The sequence below is a fragment of the Elephas maximus genome, chromosome 3 (genome assembly GCF_024166365.1).
Source record: "Elephas maximus indicus isolate mEleMax1 chromosome 3, mEleMax1 primary haplotype, whole genome shotgun sequence".
NCBI lineage: Eukaryota > Metazoa > Chordata > Mammalia > Proboscidea > Elephantidae > Elephas > Elephas maximus.
Window position 1 is genome coordinate 197,325,436 of NC_064821.1, and position 7,720 is coordinate 197,333,155.

The window sequence follows — 7,720 nt, forward strand, 5'->3', positions numbered from 1 at the left end:
ATTCTGCTAAAACTAGGGATTTCTCACAGATTGTTCTTTGTTAAATCTAAAAGTGAATCTTTCTATAAAGGTTGTGGCTTTATTTGGAGGATGGCACTGGGCAGTTTGTGCCTATTTGCCATCTTGGCACAGGTGGTCATGGATGGAGCCCTTGTATAATAAGTCACCTCAGGCCCATTGTCTCTCTCCTACTTCAACGATATATATGGATGTCTCAGAACAACTCTGTTTTTCCTAAGAATACTGGCTTAGAAGGAACTTGGTAACATTTTCTAAGGTCCCACCTGCCTAAAAATGCCACATGGCCATTTTAGAGCCATTTACCTTTTTTCTTTATTTCTATTTTCCCTTGGTCATTCAAGTGGGTACAGGTATATTGAAAAATTTGTAATATTATTCTAATCTTTTTGAAAAGTGACTTAATGACAATATTGTCATCATCCACAGACTTTAGGATGAGCAATGAACCCAATTTCCCTGAAAAGGCAAACTCAGGAAACATTTTTCAGGTGGTTGATGACTGGGTGAATACATAAATCAGCTTTGCCAGCTTAGGCTAATACACTGAAATACGTTATTATTGCGTTTAGGGATCATGGGATAGAGAAGAAATTTTATTTTAATATAACAACACATTCTCATGGTTACCCAGCTTTAATAAGGTAATCAATTTCATGGAATCGTATATATATAAATTGTTGAATTGGTGTATGTTCTGCTGTGTATATTCTCAACAACAACAAAAAAGGAATACAAAAATAATTGAAAAACACAGACCCACACACTCTTCCCTTTCATTTTCTTTTCTGAGACCATAGACTTAACCCCTATATCTTTATTCCTGGGCCTAATATGGACTTTAAATGGGCCTGACTATTTCCTGGTACAAATTATCTTCTACTTGCTACCACTCTTCTCCTTAGCAGACTTCTAACATTTTCTAGACTGATGAGTTAGGGAACCAGCCTGAGGGGTACTCTCCCCTGAGGATTTTCAATGACTTATGGATTAGTAGATGACAGGAGGCAAGTTTATCCAGACATATTTTCTCCATATTAAAACCTAGCGGTTCTCATATTTCTTATCTGAGAGTATTTTTTCTTTCTCTCTCTCTCTTTTTTTTTTTTTTAAAGACTTTGGCTTTAGCAAAAGATATGAACAGATATTTCACCAAAGAAGACATTCAGGCAGCTAACAGACACATAAGGGAAGTTTGAGATCACTAGCCATTAAAAAAAAAAAAAAAAATTAGAGCAAAGAAAATCAAAACTGCAACGAGATAATATCTCACCCCAACATTACTGGCATGAATCAAAAAAACAGAAAATAACGAATGTTGGAGAAGCTGCAGGGGAATTGGAACTCTTCCCCCCACCCCACTGTGCTTTAAGTGAAAGTATACAGTTCAAGTTAGTTTCTCATACAAAAATTTATACACACATTGTTATATGACCCTAGTTGCTCTCCCTATAATGTGACAGCACACTTCTCCTTTCCACCCTGCATTTCCTGTGTCCATTCAACTCCTTTCTACCTTCTCATCTCACCTCCAGACAGGAGCTACCCATTTAGTCCCATGTATCTTGCACACTCTTCACAAGTATCATTTAATGACTTATAGTCCAGTCTAATCTTTGTCTGAAGCATTGGCTTCAGGAATGGTTGTTGTTTTGGGCTAACAGAGACCCTGGGGGCCACGTCCTCTGGGGTCCCTCCAGTCTCAGTTAGATCATTAAATCTGGTCTTTTTTTACTAGCATTTGAGTTCTGTGTCCCACTTTTCTGCTGCTCCGTGCTCTGTTGTGTTCCCTGTCAAGGTGATCGTTGGTGATAGCTGAGCACCATCTAGTTCTTCTGGTCTCAGGCAATGGAGTCTCTGGTTTATGTGGTCCTTTCTGTCTCTTGGGCTCAAATTTTCCTTGTGTCTTTGGTGTTCTTCATTCTTTGCTTCAGGTGGGTAGGGACCAATTGCATCTTAGATGGACACTTGCTAGCTTTGAAGACCCTAGATGCCTCACCAAAGTGAGATGCAGAACATTTTCTTAATAAATTTTGTTATGCCAATTGACCTAGCTGTCCCCTGAAACCATGGTCCCCAGACCCCCAGCCCTGCTACTCTGTCCCTCAAAGTGTTTGGTTGTGTTCAGGAAACTTCTTAGCTTTTGTTTTAGTCCAGCTGTGCTGACTTCCCCTGTATTGTGCTTTGTCCCTCCCTTCACCTGAGATAATTTTTGTCTACTATCTGGTTAGTGAATACCCCTGTCCCTTCCTACCCACCCACATAAGCATCAAAGAATGTTTTCTTCTGTGTTTAAACCTTTTCTTCAGCTCTTATAATAGTGGTCTCATACAATATTTGACCTTTTACAACTGACTAATTTCCCTCAGCATAATGCCTTCCAGATTCAGCCACGTTATGAAATGTTTCACAGATTCATCATCGTTCTTAATTTTTGGATAGGATTACATTTTGTGAATATACCATAGTTTGTTTATCCACTCATCTGTTGATGGGCACCTAGGTTGTTTCCATCTTTTTGCCATTATAAACAGTGCTGCAATGAACATGGGTGTGCATATACCTATTTGTGTGAGGGCTCTTATTTCTCTAGGATATATTCCCAGCAGTGGGTTTGCTGGATCTTATGGTAGTTGTATTTCTACCTTTTTAAGGAAGTGCAGAATGGTTTTCCAAAGTGGTTGTACCATTTTACATTCCCACCAGCAGTATATAAATATTCCAGTTTCTCCAAAACAATTCCAACATTTATTATTTTCTGTTTTTTGGACAAATGCTAGCCTTGTTGGGGTAAGACGGTATCTCATTGTAGTTTTGATTTGCCTTTCTCTAATGGCTAATGGTCGTGAGCATTTCTTCATGTATCTGTTAACAACTTATTGTCTTTTTTGGTGAAGTGCCTGTTCATATCCTTTGCCCATTTTTTAATTGGGTTGTTTGTATTTTTGTTGTTGAGGTTTTGCAGTATCTTGTAGATTTTAGAGATTAGACTCTGATTGGATTTGTGGTAGCCAAAAATATTTTCCCCGTCTGTAGGTTGTCTTTTTACTGTTTTGCTGAAATCTCTGGATGAGCAGAAGTGTTTGATTTTTAGGAGCTCCCAGTTAATCTCATTTCTGTTCTGGTGTTTGTGCATTGTTAGTACTGTTTCGTATACTGTTTATGCCATGTATTAGGGGTCCTAGTGTTGCCCCTATTTTTTCTTCCATGATCTTTATAATTTTAGATTTTATATGTAGGTCTTTGATCCATTTTGAGTTATTTTTTGTGCATGGTGTGAGGTATGGATCTTGTTTCATTTTTTTGCAGATGGATATCCAGTTATACCAGCACCACTTGTTAAAGAAACTGTCTTTTCCCCATTTAACAGGCTTTAGGCCTTTGTCAAATATCAACTGCTCATAAGTGGAAGAATTTACGTCTGGATTCTCAATTCTGTTCCATTGGTCTGTGTATACATTGTTGTTCCAGCACCAGGCTGTTTTGACTACCGTGGCCATATAATAGGTTCTAAAATCAGTTAGAGTGAAGCCTCCCAATTTGTTCTCCTTCTTCAGTAATGCTTTATTTATCTGGGGCCTCTTTCTTTTCCCTATGAAGTTGGTGATTTGTTTCTCCATCTCATTAAAAAATGCCTTTGGAATTTGGATCGGGATTGCATAATATCTATAGATTGCTTTGGGTAGAATAGACATTTTCACAATATCGAGTCTTCCTACCCATGAGCAAGGTATGTTTTTCCACTTATGTAGGTCTCTTTTGGTTTCCTGAAGTTGTGTGTCTTTGTATAGGTCTCTTATGTCTCTGGTTAGATTTATTCCTAAGTATTTTATCTTCTTGGGGGCTATTGTAAGTGGTATTCATTTGGTAATTTCTTCTTAGAAATTCTCTTTGTTGGTGTAGAGGAATCCAACTGATTTTTGTATGTTTATCTTGTATCCCGATACTTTGCTTACATCTTCTATTAGTCCCAGTAGTTTTCTTAGGGATTCTTTCGCATTTTCTGCATATAAGATCATATCATCTGCAAATAGAGATACTTTTACTTATTCCTTACCAATTTGGATGCCTTTTATTTCTTTGTCTAGCCTAAGTGCTCCGGCCATGACCTCCAGCACAATGTTGAATAAGTGTGGTGTTAGAGGGCATTCTTGTCTGATTCCCATTCTCACAGGTAATGCTTTCAGGCTCTCTCCATTTAGGATGATGTTGGCTATTGGCTTTGTATAAACTCCCTTTATTATGTTGAAGAGTTTCCCTTCTATTCCTGTTTAGCTGAGAGTTTTTATCATGAATGGGTGTTGGACTTTGTCAAATGCCTTTTTGCATCAACTGATAAGTTCATGTGATTCTTGTCTTTTGTTTTATGTGGTGGATTACATTGATTATTTTTCTAATGTTGAACCATCCCTGCATACCTGGTGTGAATCCCACTTGGTTATGGTGAATTATTGTTTGATACGTTGTTGAATTCTATTGGCTGGAATTTTGTAGAGGATTTTTACATCTAGGTTCATGAGGGATATTGGTGTGTAATTTTCTTTTTTAGTAGTGTCTTTACCTGGTTTTGGTATTAGGGTTATGCTGGCTTCATAGAATTGAGTTTGGGAGTATTCCATCCTTCTTTATGCTCTGAAATACCTTTAGTTGTAGCGGTATTAACTCTTCTCTGAAAGTTTGGTAGAGTTCTCCAGTGAAGCTGTCAGTGCCAGAGTTTTTGTTGTTGTTGTTGTTGGAAGTTTTTAAATTACCATTTCAATCTCTCCCTTTGTTATAGGTTTATTTAGTTGTTCTACCTCTGTTTGTATTAGTTTAGGTAGGTAGTGTGTTTCTAGAAATTTGTCCATTTCCTCTAGGTTTTCAGATTTGCTAGAATACAATTTTTTCATAGTATTCTGTTACTTTTTTTTTTTTTAATTTCAGTTGGGTCTATTGTGATATCACCCATCTCATTTCTTATTGGGGTTATTTGTTTCCTCTCCTGTTTTTCATTTTTCAGTTTGGCCAATAGTTTATTGATTTTGTTGATCTTTTCAGAGAACCAGCTTTTGGTCTTGTTAACTCTTTCAATTGTTTTTCTATTCTCTATTTCATTTAATTCTGCTCTAATTTTTATTATTTGCTTTCTTCTGGTGCCCGAGGGTTTCTTTTGCTGCTGTTTTTCTATTTGTCCAAGTTGTAGGTTACTCCCCTTGATAGAGTCCCACATAACTCTTAGGGTTTCTTTATTTTTTTTAATTCTTTTACCTGATTTTTCCTCAGATAAGTTGGTGTCAAGTTCTTTATCTTCAATCTCACTAATTCTGAATTCCATTGACTCAATTCTGCTCCTATGACTTTCTATTGAGTTGTCTAATTCTGAAATTTTATTATTAATCTTCTGGATTTCTGTTTGTTGTCTGTCTATAGATTCTTGCAGCCTGTTAAATTTGTCATTATGCTTTTCTATAATCTTTTCAAGTTCCTCTAATGCTTTGTCTGTGTGTTCCTTGGCTTGTTCTGTGTTTTGCCTGATCTCCTTCCTGATCTTTTGAAGAGTTCTGCCTATTAATCTTTTGTATTCTACCTCAGGTAATTCCAAGAAGTTCTCTTCTTCTAGAAGATTTCTTCATTCTTTTTTGGAGATCTTGTTGAAGCCATCATGGTCTGCTTCTTTATGTGACTAGATATGTGAGCCCAGGAGTTTGTTTAGCTTTCATGTATGGATTCATCTTAGGTTTCCAGTCACCAAGTGCATGGTGCAGGCTCTCACCTACAGTCCTAGACAGGCAGGAGTGATTGGTGTAGGCACAGGTATCTGGCTGCAGTAGGGGGCCACACACTGAGCAAGGCTGGGGTCTGGCAGCACCTCCTGAATGTCTGGAAAGAAAGCATGTCCCTGTTCCCTAAAACACATAGATGAGTGGGTTTTGCAGCTGGACTAGGGCACACAGTGCTGTTGACTGTATGCACCACTTACTCTTGGGCCCCTGTTGCAGGTGACTAGGTGGCGTGGGTGGAGCCACCAGTCCTCAGGCCCCTGATGTGAGCAGCTGAGAACTCTGCTTAATAGGCAGAGTGCTGTCAAATGTCACAGACCTGCCTCTCCACCATAGAGCTGATACAGTCCAAGTTAGGCTTCAGGTGTATACCCTGTTGTGCTGTACTAATGAGGGCCTACGCTTTTGAAACGGGTGCACACAGGTCTATGCAAGGATGAAAGGCCTTCAAAGTCCATGGACCCCTTATGCCTGTGCCTGTGCAAAGGAGCTGTGCCTGCCCTGAGTTCTCAACTTAGGGGAGCTGGCAGATTATATTTTCCTGTTTGTTAATTTGTTCTCTCTTCAAGGCTGGGAAAATGGCTCAGGCTGTGTAATAGGTCCTACTTCTGGCTCAGGGGATGCAGCAATCTCTGAAGCCAGCTTGAGACCCAGTGTGGAGCAGGGAGGGGTCAGTAAATGGGAAAGACTTTTTTCCCAAAGGGGTGTTTTTTGATCTGCATGGTAGGTTAGACACATGTACTTACTTTTTGCTAACTGAATGCTGCTTTTCACTGGTTCTGGAGGCATGAGTAGACTCTCTGCCACTCGGTCTCTCTCAATGTGGAAAATGCATCCTGAATGCCACTGCTTGCCACACCATGCACAACCAATCCGACCTGCAGGGTTCTGGTTCCCGCTGGGTCAGATCTAGCAACTCTTTGCTGCTTCCGAACCATCTCTCCCTCCCCCTGCCACTCAGTCCAATTCCTCAACTTTGCCTTTGATGTTCAGGGCTCCTAATTGTCATAATAATTGATTCACTTGTTTTTTCAGGTCTTGGTTGTAAGAGGGATTACAGGAAGCATGTGACTACTCTGCCATCTTGGCCCCGCCCCCAGATTGGAACGCTTATGCACTGCTTGTGAAAGTGTAATATGGTACAACTATTTTGGAAAAAGATATGGTGCTCCCTTAAAAAGCTAGAAATAGAAACACCATATGATCCAGCAATCTCACTGCTGGGAATATATTCTAGAGAAATGAGAACCATCACACAAATAGACATATGCACACTCATGTTCATTGCAGAATTATTCATGGTAGCAAAAAGATGGAAACAACCTAAGTGCCCATCAACAGATGAGTGGATAAACATACTATGGTACATAAAAAAAAAACAAGCAATGAAATACTGTGGAACAATGAAGAACAATGATGAATCTGTGAAACATTTCACAACGTGGTTGAACCTAGAGGACATTAGGCTAAGTGAAGTAAGTCAATCACAAAAGGACAAATACTGTATGAGACCACTGTTACAAAAACTCATGAAAAGGTTTACACACAGAAAGAAACAATCTTTGATGGTTAAGAGGGGGTGGAGGGAAAAACACTAACTAGACAATACGTAAGTGGTAACTTTGGTCAAGCTTAAGACAGTACACAAGATTGGGGAAGTCAGCACAACCTGATCAAGGCAAGGTCATGGAAGCCTTGTAGGCACATTCAAACTCCCTGAGGGACTGAATTACTAGGCTGTGGGCTGTGGGGACCATGGTCTCAGGAAACATTTAGCTCAATTGGCATAACACAGTTTATAAAGAAAATGTTCTACATCCAGCTATGGTGAGTAGCATCTAGGGTCTTAAAAGCTTGGGAGAGGCCATCCAAGATACTCCACTGGTCTCACATTGTCTGGAGCAATGGAGAATGAAGAAAATTAAAGACACAAGGGAAAGATT

General features: G+C 39.3%; 1 protein-coding gene across 1 annotated transcript in view; it reads left to right on the forward strand.

Annotated features, from left to right (window-relative positions):
• Window positions 1–6,884, forward strand: part of LOC126073821 (myeloid cell nuclear differentiation antigen-like) — a 92,292-nt gene extending 85,408 nt beyond the window's left edge. The window contains exon 9 of the transcript XR_007516853.1: window positions 6,813–6,884. The gene's annotated coding sequence lies outside the window, so the exon portion shown is untranslated. The remainder of the gene's footprint in view (window positions 1–6,812) is intronic.
• The last annotated feature ends 836 nt before the right edge of the window (window positions 6,885–7,720 follow it).